General features: G+C 47.0%; 1 long non-coding RNA gene across 2 annotated transcripts; it reads right to left on the reverse strand.

The window, feature by feature from the left end:
• Nucleotides 1-816: 816 nt before the first annotated feature.
• LOC126502952 (uncharacterized) lies at nucleotides 817-13,707 on the reverse strand. 2 transcript variants are annotated; one of them, XR_007592115.1, is made up of 4 exons: nucleotides 13,572-13,707; nucleotides 8,704-8,877; nucleotides 5,808-5,928; nucleotides 817-3,309 (listed from the first exon to the last, which is right to left on the reverse strand). It is a non-coding gene; the product is annotated as an uncharacterized lncRNA (long non-coding RNA). The 2 variants fall into 2 exon arrangements; XR_007592114.1 differs by having other exon boundaries at nucleotides 8,704-8,882.
• Between the last annotated feature and the right edge of the window lie 1,042 nt (nucleotides 13,708-14,749).

A 14,749-nucleotide genomic window follows, 5' to 3' on the forward strand; every position in this document is an offset into this window, starting at 1 on the left:
TGTAGACGGGACATCTGAAAAACCCCGGGGAAGGCACTCATGTGCATGTCACCGCCAGCTAGCCAGCTAGTAGACAACAGAAGGCTCCGAAGCCCACATTCCTTTGCTGTTGAAATACTACAGCGGCCGTGATGGTGCTCTCTGGGGCCATGGTTGCTGTGGTCAGGAAACCGCTGACACCCAGCGCTGCGCTTAGGGCTCATGGCTGTACTGATGCCGTGTTTTGGGGATGGCTCTCGTCTCACGGAGTTTTCTGGATGCTGTGTTTCTCCGTGAAAGTGTTTACGTCCTGGGGAGTGCTTTAGGACCCGCGTGGGCTCTGCAAATTAAAGGACACTAATTTAAAACCACAGCTATTTACCTACTTCTCCATAATGAAAAATAAGAGTTGACATCTGGTAAGAAATGTCCCCTGCAACCCAAGGAAGTGACTCTTCTTTTTTTTTTCATCATGAAAGGGACGGATCTCCATTGGTGGCCTCTCTTATTTACACCACACACATGGCAATGGCTCCACATCCAGCTCCTTAGTATAAACAGAAAAGATGGTCTTTTTCTGGGGAAGTTAATGAATTGAAAAACAAAGCCGTTCTGTATACCCACTCGTTCCAAACGAATAAAAGGACCACAGTGCTCCAAGTTGCAGGCAAAACAGTTGCATTCAAACTCATTTTGCCCCTTCCACTCTCCCCCCCACTTTTCCCACCCCCACCCCTTTTTAAGGAGAAAAAGAACCATTTAATCACCTTATAAGGGCAGAGAGCATTGAGGCAACGGAGCAAGAGTCTGAGGCCCAGATCTTATTCTTGGCCAGGACAGGGCTCGCTGGGGGATCCAGGGCTGTCCCTCAACTGTGCTTTTCTGTTGATGCAGCTGTGATATGGGGACACAGATGTGTGTGTGGTACCCATGTGCAGCCTCTGGTGAGAGGCACGGAGCTAAATCGGGAGGCCTGTTTTGCTAGACCTAGGCTGTTTCTGTTTGAAATTGCTGTTTGTAGTCGTTTGAGGGCTGACATAGCAGTGGGTCTCGGATCCAAAGCTGGTAAATAGATGTACACACAGACCAGGCCCGAAGGTTCTCTGAGGTTTTGGAGTGAGGTTGCCATGGCAAATGTGGCACCCTGTGTCTGACTTTATACACATACATCACATTGCTGGTCATCTCTTTACAAGTGAATTATGGTGTGGGAGTTCACGTGTTTCCTGCGATATAGTCAAAGAACAAAAGAGGGCTGGGGAAACAGCCTCAGTTGCAAGCAGGGAGACTGGAGTTTGAGCCCTAGGAACCACATGATTGCAATCTCAGCACTAAGAAGGTAGACACAGGAAGATCCCTAGGGTTTTGCCAACCTCACGTATTTGGTCGGTCCCAGGATAGTGAGAGACTTTACTTAAAAATAAGTAGAGTGGGTGGGATGATATTTGAGGTTGTCCTCTGGCCTCCACATACACTGCACACAATAACATGTATACCAATGCATGTGCATGCATACACGTATGCTCACACCACACCCCCAACACACTCACACCAAGAAAAAACTTAGGAAGGAAGGAAAGAAGGAAGGAGGGCGGTCATGTTCCACTGAGCAGCGTCTGGTATAGAGATGCAGCTATACTCTGAACTCAGGCGAGCCTCTGAGACTTTCCCATTCCTTCTGGGTTTTCTGGCAGTCATCCATGGACCTCTCTGGAAGACTGCTGTGGTTTGTCAGGCTGGTTTCTGGTGTGGTGCAAGCCTCCTTCCCTTGCTGCTTCTGCTAGCTCCTGTTGACTTCCTTCCCATGGCTTCCCCACAGTCAAAAGCTTTTCCTCCCTCTTCCCAGAGCCGGCCCAGACACTCTGATGAATCTCTTCAGGGAGCACTGGAGAATATTGGCCTGAGTGGTCCGAGGTTTCGCCTGAGAAAGGGAGCCCAAAGGCTTCTTACTGCTGCTGCTGTGGGTGTCTTTGAACTTTAGCTGAGTTATCACCACCTGGCTACAGGGTGTTAAAAAGAAAGAATAGCGAATCCAAAGCAAGGCCTCTCCTGGTCTCCTCCACAAACACCTGACTTATACCATCTTTCCAGACGACTTTTTACTCAGGTGACTTTGAAAGATGGGCTCTGCTACTTCCATTTTACAGACGGAAAAAAAAAAAAACCTGAAAATGAGGTTGACTCCAAAGTCATGCCCCTGGTGAAAAGCTAATGGTTGATATTGGATGGCCAGACACTGGTGCTAATGTCTCTGTGTTCATCCCCTCCCCCATTGCTTCTGAAAAACCAAGTTATGAACACCGCTTGTATTAATTTTAGGAAGTACAACATGTCGGCTACTGCTGTGTATCAACTCATTTAATTCCCACAGTGAGTCTGTGAGGATGAAGCAATTATCATCCCCATTTTATAGATGAGCAAACAGAGGCTTCAGGGTTAGGAGTTTGCCCAGAGGCCACAGAGCTAAATAGCAGGAAACCCAGGAAGGGAAATCCAGACAGTCTGACTCCTAAGGACCCTGCTTGGCAACTTCCCAGGAATTCAGGAATGGGGCCAGGTTCAGACAGGACTCACGGCTTCGGGAGCAAGAAGAATGTGGGGTTCTCAGGGACCACACCCAGGGCCAACCACCACGTCCATCAGTGTCTTCCTGGATATTCAGGCAGATAAGTAGCCAGAATGGTCGTGGTGTAATCAGTAAAGAGGGTCACCCTACCTGTTCCAAGAACACATTTGGGTGCTCCATTCGCAGGGGTTCTCTATTTTAAGTCACTCCGTGGCTTCCAGTCATCCCAAGCTGTTCTCATCTTCTGCCTCGTAGCTTCTGCCGATCCAGACTCCCATTTTCTAACGCATCGACTCGGTTCCGTCGGACGCGCCTAAGGTTACCATCCACTTCCGTCTCAACTGCTAAAGACTTTATTCTCTTCTCCCTTTCTGAGGTGTGTTCTTGCAGGAAGGTGTTATAGGCCCACTTCGTCTTCAGTGGGGGCCGGTGTGTGTGGTTGTCAGCCTGTCGGCTTCTTATAAGCGGGCCCATGTTGCAGTTTGGGACAGAAGCAGGGTCATAGAGGCACGTGGGAAAAGAAATAGATACCCAGGCCGCTTCTTCATCAGGAGCTGGGGGTGTGGCTATCCCCATTTGAAGGAGCTACAAACACAGCAGAGATTAGGAGCCATGTGATTTAATTCCTCTCACAACCTGACCCCCTCTAGACTCAAGAAGGACAATGGACGATGAGGTGGAAGGACCCTCCCGGCTGCTGATACGATGAGAGTTGATTCTGTCAGGTCCCAGTGGACAGCAGGCAGCTTGCACAAAGCAGGGGACTGGAAAGGATTAAGCAAAGGAGTCATTTTCAGAGCAGAGGCAGAATGAAGGGAAGCCCCCAGTACTGGTAATACTCCTCGGACCAACTGTCTTGGTAAGCCTGATATTCCTGGGCCTAGAGGGAGTAGAGCATGGTCCCTGGAGTTCAGAGACAGTGGTGACCATCACTGAGAGGTCTATGTAGGAGACAGCCCCCCAAGAGCATGTAGCTTCCTATAAAGGATCATAGCCTCTGCCCACCTGTGACTCAGAATGAAGGAGCCAGGAAGACCTGCATCTCCACCCCCTCACCCTGCCCTCTGATCTGCTGCCAACACCCTGCTATCTTTCAGGAACTGGATTCAGAGGCCAGGTACCTGGGGGAACCCTTGAAAAGGCTGGGTGTCTAACTGTGACGAAGATTGAAAAGGACTCAGGAGAGGCAGCTAAGGATGCTTGACCCACAACCTACCTCCTCCGTGAGCCACTTTGAATAACCCAACAACTAAGTTGTTTAGAATTAACTACCTGAAATAACATAGTCATTGGTTCAGCACACTAAAACATTTCAACACATGTATACAGCTCAGTAACTGAACCAGAATACAGAATTTTTTTATTTCTTTTTTTTTGAAGGTTTTATGCATGTGGTAAGGGTCTTTTACTGACCCTTGAGGTAGACTGGTGACTAGGAAACACAGTGATCCTGTTGTCTCTGCCTCCCACAGCCCTGGGGGGTTCAGGCACCTGCAGCCACACATGGCTTTTTACATGAATGCTAGAGATTTGAACATAGGCCCCATGATTGTGCAGCAAGCGCTCGCACCGACTGAGCCGTCTCCCACCCTCTGATCATGTCTTAGACTAGGTGTTTAGACTTCAGCGTTCAGGGGTTCCGATATGTTTCCTTGGAACCTATGAGACCTTCCACTCCCAGGCAGCAGTCTGGGAAGTCCCAGCATTACCAGGACAGAGATGTTGGATGAAGGGATTGCCAAGGACTTGCTGTTCTGAGAGGGGCATCGAGGGGCAGGTAGTGTGGGCCACCCAGCCAGAGTCAGGAGAGTGTCTGCACTGCAGGGGATGGCCGTGGACAGCCCCTGTCTGTCAGCAGGGAGGCAGGAGGCCTCCAGAGTGAAGACACAGTGGGGCACTGACACCAACTTCTCTTTAATTGGTTAAAGTGAAGCTTCTAACATCTGGTGGGAAAGATGCTTCAAACAGAAATTAAGTTTCACATTTAAAAATAAAAGGTTTTGTGTGTGTGTGTGTGTGTGTGTGTGTGTGTGTGTGCATGTGTGTGTGGTTTTGCATACCTCTGGGGCTAACCTCTTCCACAGTCACATCATATATGATTGCTGTTGTTTGGGGTAGGCGATAGCGCTTGAACTCAGGCTGACAGTACAGGTTTGGCCCTTCCCATATCTGTTTCCTCCAGGTAGAAATAGTCCTGAAGAAGGCTTCTGGTCCTGAGCTGAGAGGTGTTAATTGACATAGCACTTGGGGCTATGGAAAGCTGATGATGGAATGAGATTTGGCACTCGGGTATAGCTGCTTCATTATTTCATCTTTGAAGGCCCAAATGAAGGCGTGTTTAGATTAAAAAAAATTACCTCCCAGGGAGTTAAAAATGTACTGGCCTCAAGTATAACTCTTTCCCATCGCTCACGCATGTTCACACAAAGAGGAAACCACTAAGGGACGCTTGTGTTTAGTTGTTCTAGACGTTGGTGGGAGGCAGGAAGGTTGAAGGTCCCGGCTTGCGTCTCTAATTTATTTCCTTCTACTTTCCCAAGAGTGGAAGAAAAAAATGTTTGTGAACTTGCGTTATTAAGACATTTGTGCCGTCTGCTTAGCGCTTACTTATCATCTTCCTAGTTCTCGGGACCAAGAAAGAATCTCTCTAGACTGACTCTCAGGCCAGCAAGTTCTGATTTTGTGTGGTTTCCTGAAAGTTTCTCTTTCAAGAGGGGTCCTGGTATTCACTGCATCTTATGTTTCCCTTCTCATCCCTTGGAGGCTTCACTCAGGAAAGCCCTAGGGCAAAGGCTTGGGTGTTTTTTTTTTTTTAAAGGCCCTTTCCTCTTCCTGAGCTCATAAGCATCCCTTCCCCCTCCCCATACACACGCCTCACCTGTTGCCTCTCTTTCGTGTCTGTCTGTGGCGCACGTGTGCACATGTGTGGGTACATGGGCCCTGTGTATGTAAGGAGGCCAGAGGAGGTCACAGAGGAGGGCACTGGGCATCTGTTCTGTCACTCTGCCTTATTCTGAAAGACAGTGTTTCTCACTGAGTCTGGAGCTATGCTGGAAGCCAGCAGTACCTTGCCCCCAACTCTAGAGTGAGAGCTGGGGATTTGAACCCAGGTCCTCACACTTGTACAACCATCATTCTTACTCATTGATCCATCTCCCCAGCCCCTCACTTACTCACTCTCCTGCTCCCTCCCCCAGTCAGACAATACTTGGTGGGTTAAGGTCATACTTTCCCAATAACCAAGAACCCGAAAGCTTCTCACCTGATTAAGATGATGGTGGGAACTGAGGACCGTCCTGCTGGGTGCTATCAGCACTTCTGATCTCCCCATCAAGACTCTGATCCTTCTTCACATCAACTTTGAGATCAGTGCAGGGTTGCAACTGGCATTAAGGAAGAGAAGAGACTTGAAATGTCAGGGCTTGGTTTCACAATTCAACCAAACACAAGAGCTCTGCCCTGTTTATGGTGATTTGCACATTGGCTTGTGGTGCACATTGATTTATTCATGTGACACAGGGAGACTATGAAGCCATTGAAGCTGGGGTTACAGAGAGGGGAAGTCTTCCTCTGCAGGCTGATGCCAGCAGGAAGGCTTGGCCTTCATGGAGTGGTACCCAGGGGGTGTCGCTGGACTTCAAGTCCTTCTGTTTCCAGCTTTGCTAATTTCTCAGAACCGCTGCCAGTTTCAACTCTGTCTCATACAAAGCCCTCACAGCTCTCAAGGTTCTGGGCCTCAGAAAGACATCGTCCAGCGTTATGAGTTGAATGTCAACTGTCTCCTAGGCTCATGGTTGAACATTTGGCCTCCAGCTGGTGGCACTGTCTGGGAAGGTTGTGGAACGTTTGAAGTTTGTAGCCCTGTCTCTGCTTCTTGATCCCACCAAACGTGAGCAGACAGCCTTAAACACCACCAAACTGCTCCCGTAGCCCTGTCTCCCCTGCTATGATGGACTGTTTCCTGAAGTATGAGCTAAAATAAACGCTTCCCACCTTAGGATCCCTCTTGCTGGGGATTTGAACACAGTGATGAAAATACTGGCTGACACACCCAGATAACTCCCAGCCCATCCAGTCACAAAGAACTTTATAACAAGCCCAAGGATCGGCTAGCCTAGAAACTTTTCATAGCGTGGGCCTGGGTCGGATCTCACAGGAAGATCTCCGGTCTTGCCTTCCTTTCTGGTATGTTCTTCTATCTCTCCAGCCCCATACTGTCTAAATCACAGCTGGGCATGTTGAAGATGATCTTTCAATGCCCTGGAAGCAACCGTAAAATGATTATTGTTTGGATAACAGTAGACCAGGAACTCCCCCGAAGACTTCTATGACCCTGACCTCTCTGTCCATTCTGGGTGGGGTAATAGTCTACTTAGTTATCAAAGGCAGTCATGAAATTCCGTTATTGTAAGCCTATGGGAGAATTTGAATTTAAGTTAAGAGATCAATGTGCAATACAATTCCACTCATTTATTGAGCAACTATTTTTCTGGGTCAGACATTGTACAAGGTGCTAAGTACAAGGCCGTCTATCCAATGGGAGATCAAACACACGTGCTCAGGCCAAAACCCCAACTCCAGTTGCAAAGCCAACTACTCCCTCAGATAGTTCCGGAAGATGCTTGTTTCCATAGACATGGGTGTGCCACACTGCTCTCTCAGAGAAAGGACACATTATTGGAGAGTGAAACAGGTCTTCTCGAGGAAACACACGCTGAGCCTTGAGGGTTGAGGGACATGCAACCAGCTACAAAGAAGCTTCTGCATTAAGCTGGGTAGGGGTATAGTGAGCTTCATGGGCCAGATACAAGAGAATGGGTAATCCGGAAGGAAACAGGGAGCTAACTTTAAGTAGTTGATTGAGATGATTCAACTTGTCAACAGAAATACTTGATTTCGTTTGAATTGCAGTATAGAAACAATGAGAGGAACCAACTATCCATGACCAAAGAACATGTTCAGCATTTATACATTAGAATAATGTGTGGCTGGTATATTAGTCAGGGTTGTCTAGAGGAACGGAACTGACAAAATGGATTTGTTAGAGTGTCTTACAGACTGTAGTTTAGCTAGTTTAACAATGTCTTTCTGCTAACAGAATGTTCAAGAATCCAGTAGTTATTCAGCCCATGAGGCTAGATGTCTGAGCTGGTATTATATGTTGGAATTCCAAAGAAGTAGGCTCTAACGCCAGCAAAGGAACGAACTTGCTAGTGGGAGGAAGGACACACAGACAAAAGCACAAGCCCCTTTCCTCTGTGTCCCTTATGTAAGTTGCCGCCAGAAAGTGTGGGCCAGATTTGAGGTGGGTCTTCCCACCTTCCTCAAATAATTCGAAAAAGAATAATCCCTCCAGATACATCCAGATGTTTGCGTTTTAGTTAATTCCAGGTGTAGTTAAGTTGACAACCAAGAACACCCATCACAGCCAGGGAAGATTATGCCTGTGGGCATGCAAAGGGTGGTTATTAGAACTTTATTAAAATATCTTTTTAAAAATATTTATTTATAAATTATGTGTCTGCCTGTCTGTCTGTATTTCTGTCTGTCTGTGTACATGAGTACAAGTGCCTGCAGAGGCCAGAGCTGTCAGATTCCTGGGGCTGCAGTGACAAGCAGTTGTGAGCTACCCAGGGTGAGTGCTGGGAGCTGAACTGGTACTCTAGATCAGCATCAAGAGCTCTTAACTGCCGAGCCCTCTCTCCAGCCCTGAAATGTCTTTTTTTATATGTCTTCATTTATTTTCTACATTTAATACTTCAGAGCTTCCTTTTAAACTCAGATTTAAAATGATGCCTTTGAATGTTTTTAAAGCTTAGCTGGTGAAAGTCTTCTACAAAAGTAAGAGTCTAAAATAAAAGGAATGACAGGAAACTGTAGACCACAACAAGAATCAGAAATTCTCTTAAGGCCACAGTATACTTATGGTCACTCCTTGAGTGGTTGAGACAAGATGGTTACAGAAAAATACATATTACTCTCCTTTTCTTTTATAAACAGATCTCTCTCTCTCTCTCTTTCTCTCTCTCTCTCTCTCTCTCTCTCTCTCTCTCTCTCTCTCTTCCTCCTTCCTCCCTCTCCCTCTCTGTCTCTCTGTGCATGTGTGTGTGTGTGTGTGTTTGCAGGCACATGTATGCCGCTGTGCACATGGAACTCACCTTGGAGTTGGTCTTCACCTTGCACCAAGGCTGTCTCTGGTTTTCTCTGCTGTGTATTCCAGGCTAGCTGACTCTGGAGTTTCCAGGAATTCTCCTGTGTCTGCCTCCCATCTGAATGTAGGAGATCTGCTCTGCTATGGTTTATGTAGCTTCTTGGGATCCCACCTCAGGCACCTGCACTTTTACAACAAACATTGTACCTTCTGAGCCATCTCTTCAGCCCCACTTTCCCGTTCTTTCTGAAATTGCAGTCCCAGAAGATGGTCTCACTTTTACAGTTCTGTCTCCCTGTCCTGTTGCCATGGCCTTTTGATGTTCACATACAGCCCTTCACTTCACCCCAATCAGAAATGCCAATTGTGAAGCCCTGCTAACAGAGGTGCTGTTATTAGCAGTGTCTACTGTGACCTGCACAACTTTGGGATTGGCCTTACTTAGACAATGAAGAAACAACAGACACACATACAGAGAAGCTGTGATTGGATGGGTCAGATACTCTGGAGACTCAGCTTGTTTCTTACACAGCGTGAACGAGGAGGAGGAGGAGGAGGAGGGGAAGAAGGAGGCAACTAACTAACATGCAAGGGAGCAGTCTCAGGCTACACTCATCCAGTAGAAGGAAGCTGTGGTAGATAGTTTCTGTATACACTGCTGTAAGTTAGAAGTTGGCCCTTCATCAAGATTCCCACTTGTATCAGGGGAAGGCTTTGCCATTCCCATGGATCTGAGGCGTTGGGGTTCTTGTCACGGCCACGATTATGTCAATAACACACATTCTCTCGGGATCTGCTCCCCACAGTATCCACCAGTGCTCCCCACAGTATCCACGGTGCTCCTCACATATCCACGGTGCTCCTCACAGTATCTACAGTGCTCTATTCAAGCCACAGATGGTTCTGTCTGCTCTTTCCCACTCTTTTTTTTTTTTTTTTTTTTTTTGGTTTTTCGAAACAGGGTTTCTCTGTGGTTTTGGTTCCTGTCCTGGAACTAGCTCTTGTAGACCAGGCTGGTCTCGAACTCACAGAGATCCGCCTGCCTCTGCCTCCCAAGTGCTGGGATTAAAGGCGTGCACCACCACCGCCCGGCTTTCTTGCCCACTCTTCACACACGTTTCCAAGTGTTTTAAGCATTTTCCTGGGTTTGGACTCCAGTGCTGTAGTTTAGGGGTGTCCCCCAAAGGCTCTGTAGTAGAGATCCAACCTGTGGCTCTACTGAGAATTGATAGAATTTTTAGAAGGCAGGTTTTAGGGGAAGAAAATCTAGTCATTGTGGTGGGATATGAACCCTTGAAGGGAACGTTGGGACCCTGGAACTTTCCTTTTTTTTTTTTTTTTCTGGTACCCTCCTCTGCCACTCATTCCTGCTGTAATACACTGAGCAACCAGAGGCCCGAGGCAACGGGGTCAAGGAGCTGTGAGCTGAAGCCTCTGAACTGTGAGCCATAACAAACCTTCCCCTTTATTAAGCCAATTGATCTTAGCCATTTTGTCATAATAATGAGAATCCAACACATATTATAATATTCCAAAGTTTCAAGGGATCCAACACTGACTTTCTCAGAGATGCCAAAGCATCAAATGTCATACTTCTTGTTCACCCCTGTATCCTACATGCAAAAGCATCAGAGCCCCTAGGCAAAGAGCTCTGGAGAGTGTGTGTGTGTGTGTGTGTGTGTGTGTGTGTGTGTGTGTGTGTGTAGTGGATGGAACAGTGAACAAATGTGTGTTGGGCACACTGACCCACATATACAAATGCGGAAGAAAGAGGCTTACAGCGGCTGATGCACACTTTTAATTCCGACACTCAGGAGGCAAAAGTAGTCAGATCTCTAAATCCAGGCCAGCCTGGTCTAAAGGACTAGTTCAAGAACAGCTAGGGCTACATGGAGAAGCCCTGCCTCAAAAAAAAACAAAACAAGCAAACAAAAAAAGGCTAATGGTGGGTTCTATCCGCCCCTACCCCCTCCCACCGCCACATTTTTGAGACAGGATCTCTCTCTGAACCTAGAACTCGCTGTTCTAGCTAGGCAGCCTAGCCCATGAGCTCCTGGGATTATAGGGTCTGCTGGTCTGTCTCTCACTCTCAGCTTCTATTGCAGATGTATGCAACAAAACCCAGCTTTGTTGGGGATGGGAACTCAGGTCCTTCATGTTCGTGCAGTGTGCACTGTACCCACGGAGCCATCTCCCCAGCCCTGAGAGATATCCTCTGACTTCAACAACAAGAGCAGAAACCCACTGAGCAATATGGGACTAAAGTCTCCACCTTGTTAACAAATCAGTAAGGAAGGATTATTAGAAATTAATGTCTAACTCTGCTGGCTAACTGTTTGTGGGGAAAGTATTACACGTCCTACCTTACATCCAAATCTATTCCAGATGGTTTGAAGGGCATAAAATAAAAACTTAAAAGAACTAGAAAAACATAGGTGGGTACCCATCTAGTCATATAAACGTAAAGACCTTGGCTATCACTTCATAAAAATATATAGTTCTGCATGCCATAAAGTGCCACAGAAGTTTCTAGAAACAAAAAAAGTTGAAGGAACAGTTAAAATAGTTACAAAGAATATTTATTTTCAATAATGCACAAAAGAACTCTTTAAAAATTAATATGAAAGAGATAGGCTTTAGCAGGAGGATGGGCATATTATTATAGAATTCCAACAGCAAGCTTGAGACCAGCCTGGGCTATACAGAGTGTTCTGCCTCAGATGGAAAGTTTGAGACCAGCCTGGGCTACACAGAGTGTTCTGCCTTCATGAAAATAATGACCTTTTGAAGGGCACTTGCTGTGGTGGAGGACAGGAAAGCGGTGGTTCATGGCTTGCCTCATACTAGCTGATGGCTTGGACCCAGTAAGACAGATAATGGATTTCTAGAGGTTGGTTATTGCAGGCTGGTTTTTTTTTTTTAACTGTTTGTTTAGTTTTTGTTTTGGGGGGCATGGGGTGGAGTAGCACTTGGAAGATGAGGTTGAAAAGCCTTCATCCTGCTCAGCACAGCTGAGAAGTGGCATTTGCTACAGACATTGGAGGGGTTCCAGGAAGTTCCCAGATTCCTCCAAGGTATCCTGGCCTTGGCTCTCAGGAGCTGCCTCTCAGGCAGTGGCCTCCGGGTACCCTCCTCTCCCCTCCCCTCCCCTCCCCTCCCCTCCCTTCTTCTCCTCCTGCTGGTGAAAGGCTACTGTAGCATAGTCTTTTGCCACCGAGACACAGATTCGCAGAATCCTCACGGCCAGTAGCTGTCGGGCTTTGGCTGGGCGATGCCAATCTTCCCCTGAAGAACTGCTCTTGCTGAAGCAGAGCAACCTGAATACACCTTAGGGATGTGAGGGGCTAAGGGGCTCCATGAGCAGAGCCCTTTCCACACTGCCTGGGACACAGGAACTGAGAAAGAGAGGGCCGGGGGACCTTGGGAAGGAATGAACTCTGTGTTCCCAAACACTTCTGTGGGTGGGATGCTCCTCCACCTGTAATTCAAGAATGAGTAGGTAACATTGAATCCCAAATACTCCAAAGCCTTCCTTCCAAGATTCAGGGAGGTTGGATAATGGATCCCAACATGCCATTAGACAAGAAAAGTATACTCCCAAGTCCCACAGCACCACAGGCTGACTGGAGCTTAGCTATTGCACATTGTGTGAATAACTGTAAGGTAAGCAAGGTATTTGAAGGCTCCAAACACCACGAAGCAATGAAGAGAAGGGAACGAACATGTCATCAATAAATGTTATATGAATGCATTGCATCAGCACTGCTGTCTACACGTACCTGCAACCATCACGCGCTATTTGGAAAATACAATGTGGTGAGTTAAGCTGTGACCTTGCCTAGCGTCCATGAGACCCAGATTTCAATCCCTAACACCACAAAAATAAATACTAAAATGTATGTATTTTAAAATGGCCCCCTTTACACTGGGTTTTGCCTTAGTTGGTGGAGACCTTGCCTAGAAAGCACAAGGCCCTAGCTTTGGTTCCGCATAAACTTCACATGTGGAGGACCCCAGGGAAATGCCTCAGTGTGTAAGAGCTTGCTCTTCTTGTGCAAACGTGAAGGTCTGAGTTCAAGTCCCTAGCATGGCAATGCAGATCTAACTCCAGCACTGGAGAGTGGAGGCAGGTGGGTCCCAAGTGCTCACTGGCCAACCAAGCTGAACTGGTGAACTTGGGAGACATTGTTTTAATGAGATACAGTGGAGAGCACCCGAGGAGGTCAAGGTGCGGAGGCTAAGAGACTGTGGGATGACCCACAACAGGTCATCTATAGACCACAACCCCGCCCTGCAAGGCTTGGCAGTCATCTTTCAAGAGGCAGTGGGAAGAGTATAAGAGCCAGAGGTAGTGACTGTAAGGAACAATAAGGTGACTTTTCTAGACCCAGCCAGGACAGTTACACACATGAACTCACGGACTTTGTGACTACATACATACAAAAGACGTGCACACCCTTTAAGTGAGACAAACATCACAGCATGGAGGGTGTGGAGATAAACACGAAGTTCCACCCTAGCTGAGGAGCTGTTGGTAATGGGTTGAAGGGAAAATGAATTGGTTTTCTCTAAGGATGAGGCCCCTAAGGAGGCTACGCCTGCTCCAGTGGAAGGCCCCATTGGCAGCACTAAGTAAACTCAGTAGGTTTAAACATTAATTTTTCCTTTTTAAATGAGAGGGGATGAAACTGGGGAGTGGGAGTGGGGTGGCCCTTCAGCCAGTAAGTTTCATTTTCCTAACAGGAGAACTTGATTGCTGGCCTTGCTAATAATACCAATAGGCCATGGTGCAGAACAGAGCTTCTGCGGGTTCTAAAGCTCTTCTCACACAACCCACCATATTCTGCCTGGGATGGACCACACCCGGAGCCCTACCTGTATCACATCTCCTTGTTTGGGGAGCCTGGTGATCCCTGGTAGTCACAGCAGCTGCCAAGCTCGGAGCATGTTGCCACTCGTAGCCTGCCACAGCCCACCCATCCTGCCGTCACCACTAACTAGAGATCAAGGAACCCCAGGGAGGTTGCGGAAAAAAAGAAAGAAAAAAAGGAAAGAGAAAACCTTTTTATTTTCACAGGAAAAAAAAATTATGTGTTTTTTTTTTAACTACAGATTCTTTCACTTACATTATTTTGCTTGGTTCTCAACCAACCCTTTCAAGTGGGCGGGCTGAGTGTTATCACCCACTTGGAGGACAGGCTTGTGAGACTCCAAGAAATTAAAGGACATGCCCCAAATTGCTGAAAGAGTCTGCGTCAAAGGCGCTCACCACAAAGGAATGAAAACTGTGTGAGAGGGTGGACATGTTAATTAAGTTGATTTGACCATTCTGAAATGTATCTATGAACTAAGACATCATGTTGTACCTCCCAAACACAGACAATTCTTTCTTGTAAATTAAAAATTAAAATTTAGTTCTAGGATGTGGCTCTGTGGTACCACCCTTGCAGAAAATGCTGAGACCCTGGGTGTAATCTCCAATACTGCGATAAATGAATAAATATGAATATGAAAAGGAAGGGGGCCAGTGAGATGGTCCTGCAGGCTAAGGTGCTTGCTGTCAGTCCTGACGACCTGAGTTCTATCCCTGGGCTCCACATGGTGGAAGGAGAGACGTGACTCCTGCAAGTTGTCCTCAGACACACACACAGCAAAGAAGTGAATAAGTGTGAGAATAGTTGAAGTCAGAAATGTTCAGATTCACACAGCCTGCTAAAGCCCCAAAGCTCATTTTAGACTCCCAGGGCCTGTAAGAATTGTATCTGTTGTTTGCTCTCCTGTTAACTTCAAGGCCGTTGCTCATATTTGAAGATTTAAAAAAAAACTATTATTACTCTAGAGCTGAGTGTGGCAGCTCACACTTGAAATGCTAGTACTCAGGAGGCTGAGGCAGGAGTGTTACTACAAGATTACGGCCAGTGTGTGCTACACAGGGAAAGCAGAGGTAGGGGAAGGTAGAGGAACAGGGGAGGAGGGGGGAGAAGAGAAATAAAACATTTAAAAAATCTGGGTCTCAGGACCCAGACCCTGAGAGTGCAGTGGGTTGTGTGAGA

This window comes from Alexandromys fortis, unplaced genomic scaffold, assembly GCF_014885135.2.
Source record: "Alexandromys fortis isolate MF-2015 unplaced genomic scaffold, M_Fortis_MF-2015_v1.1 scaffold_1, whole genome shotgun sequence".
Classification (NCBI taxonomy): Eukaryota; Metazoa; Chordata; class Mammalia; order Rodentia; family Cricetidae; genus Alexandromys; species Alexandromys fortis.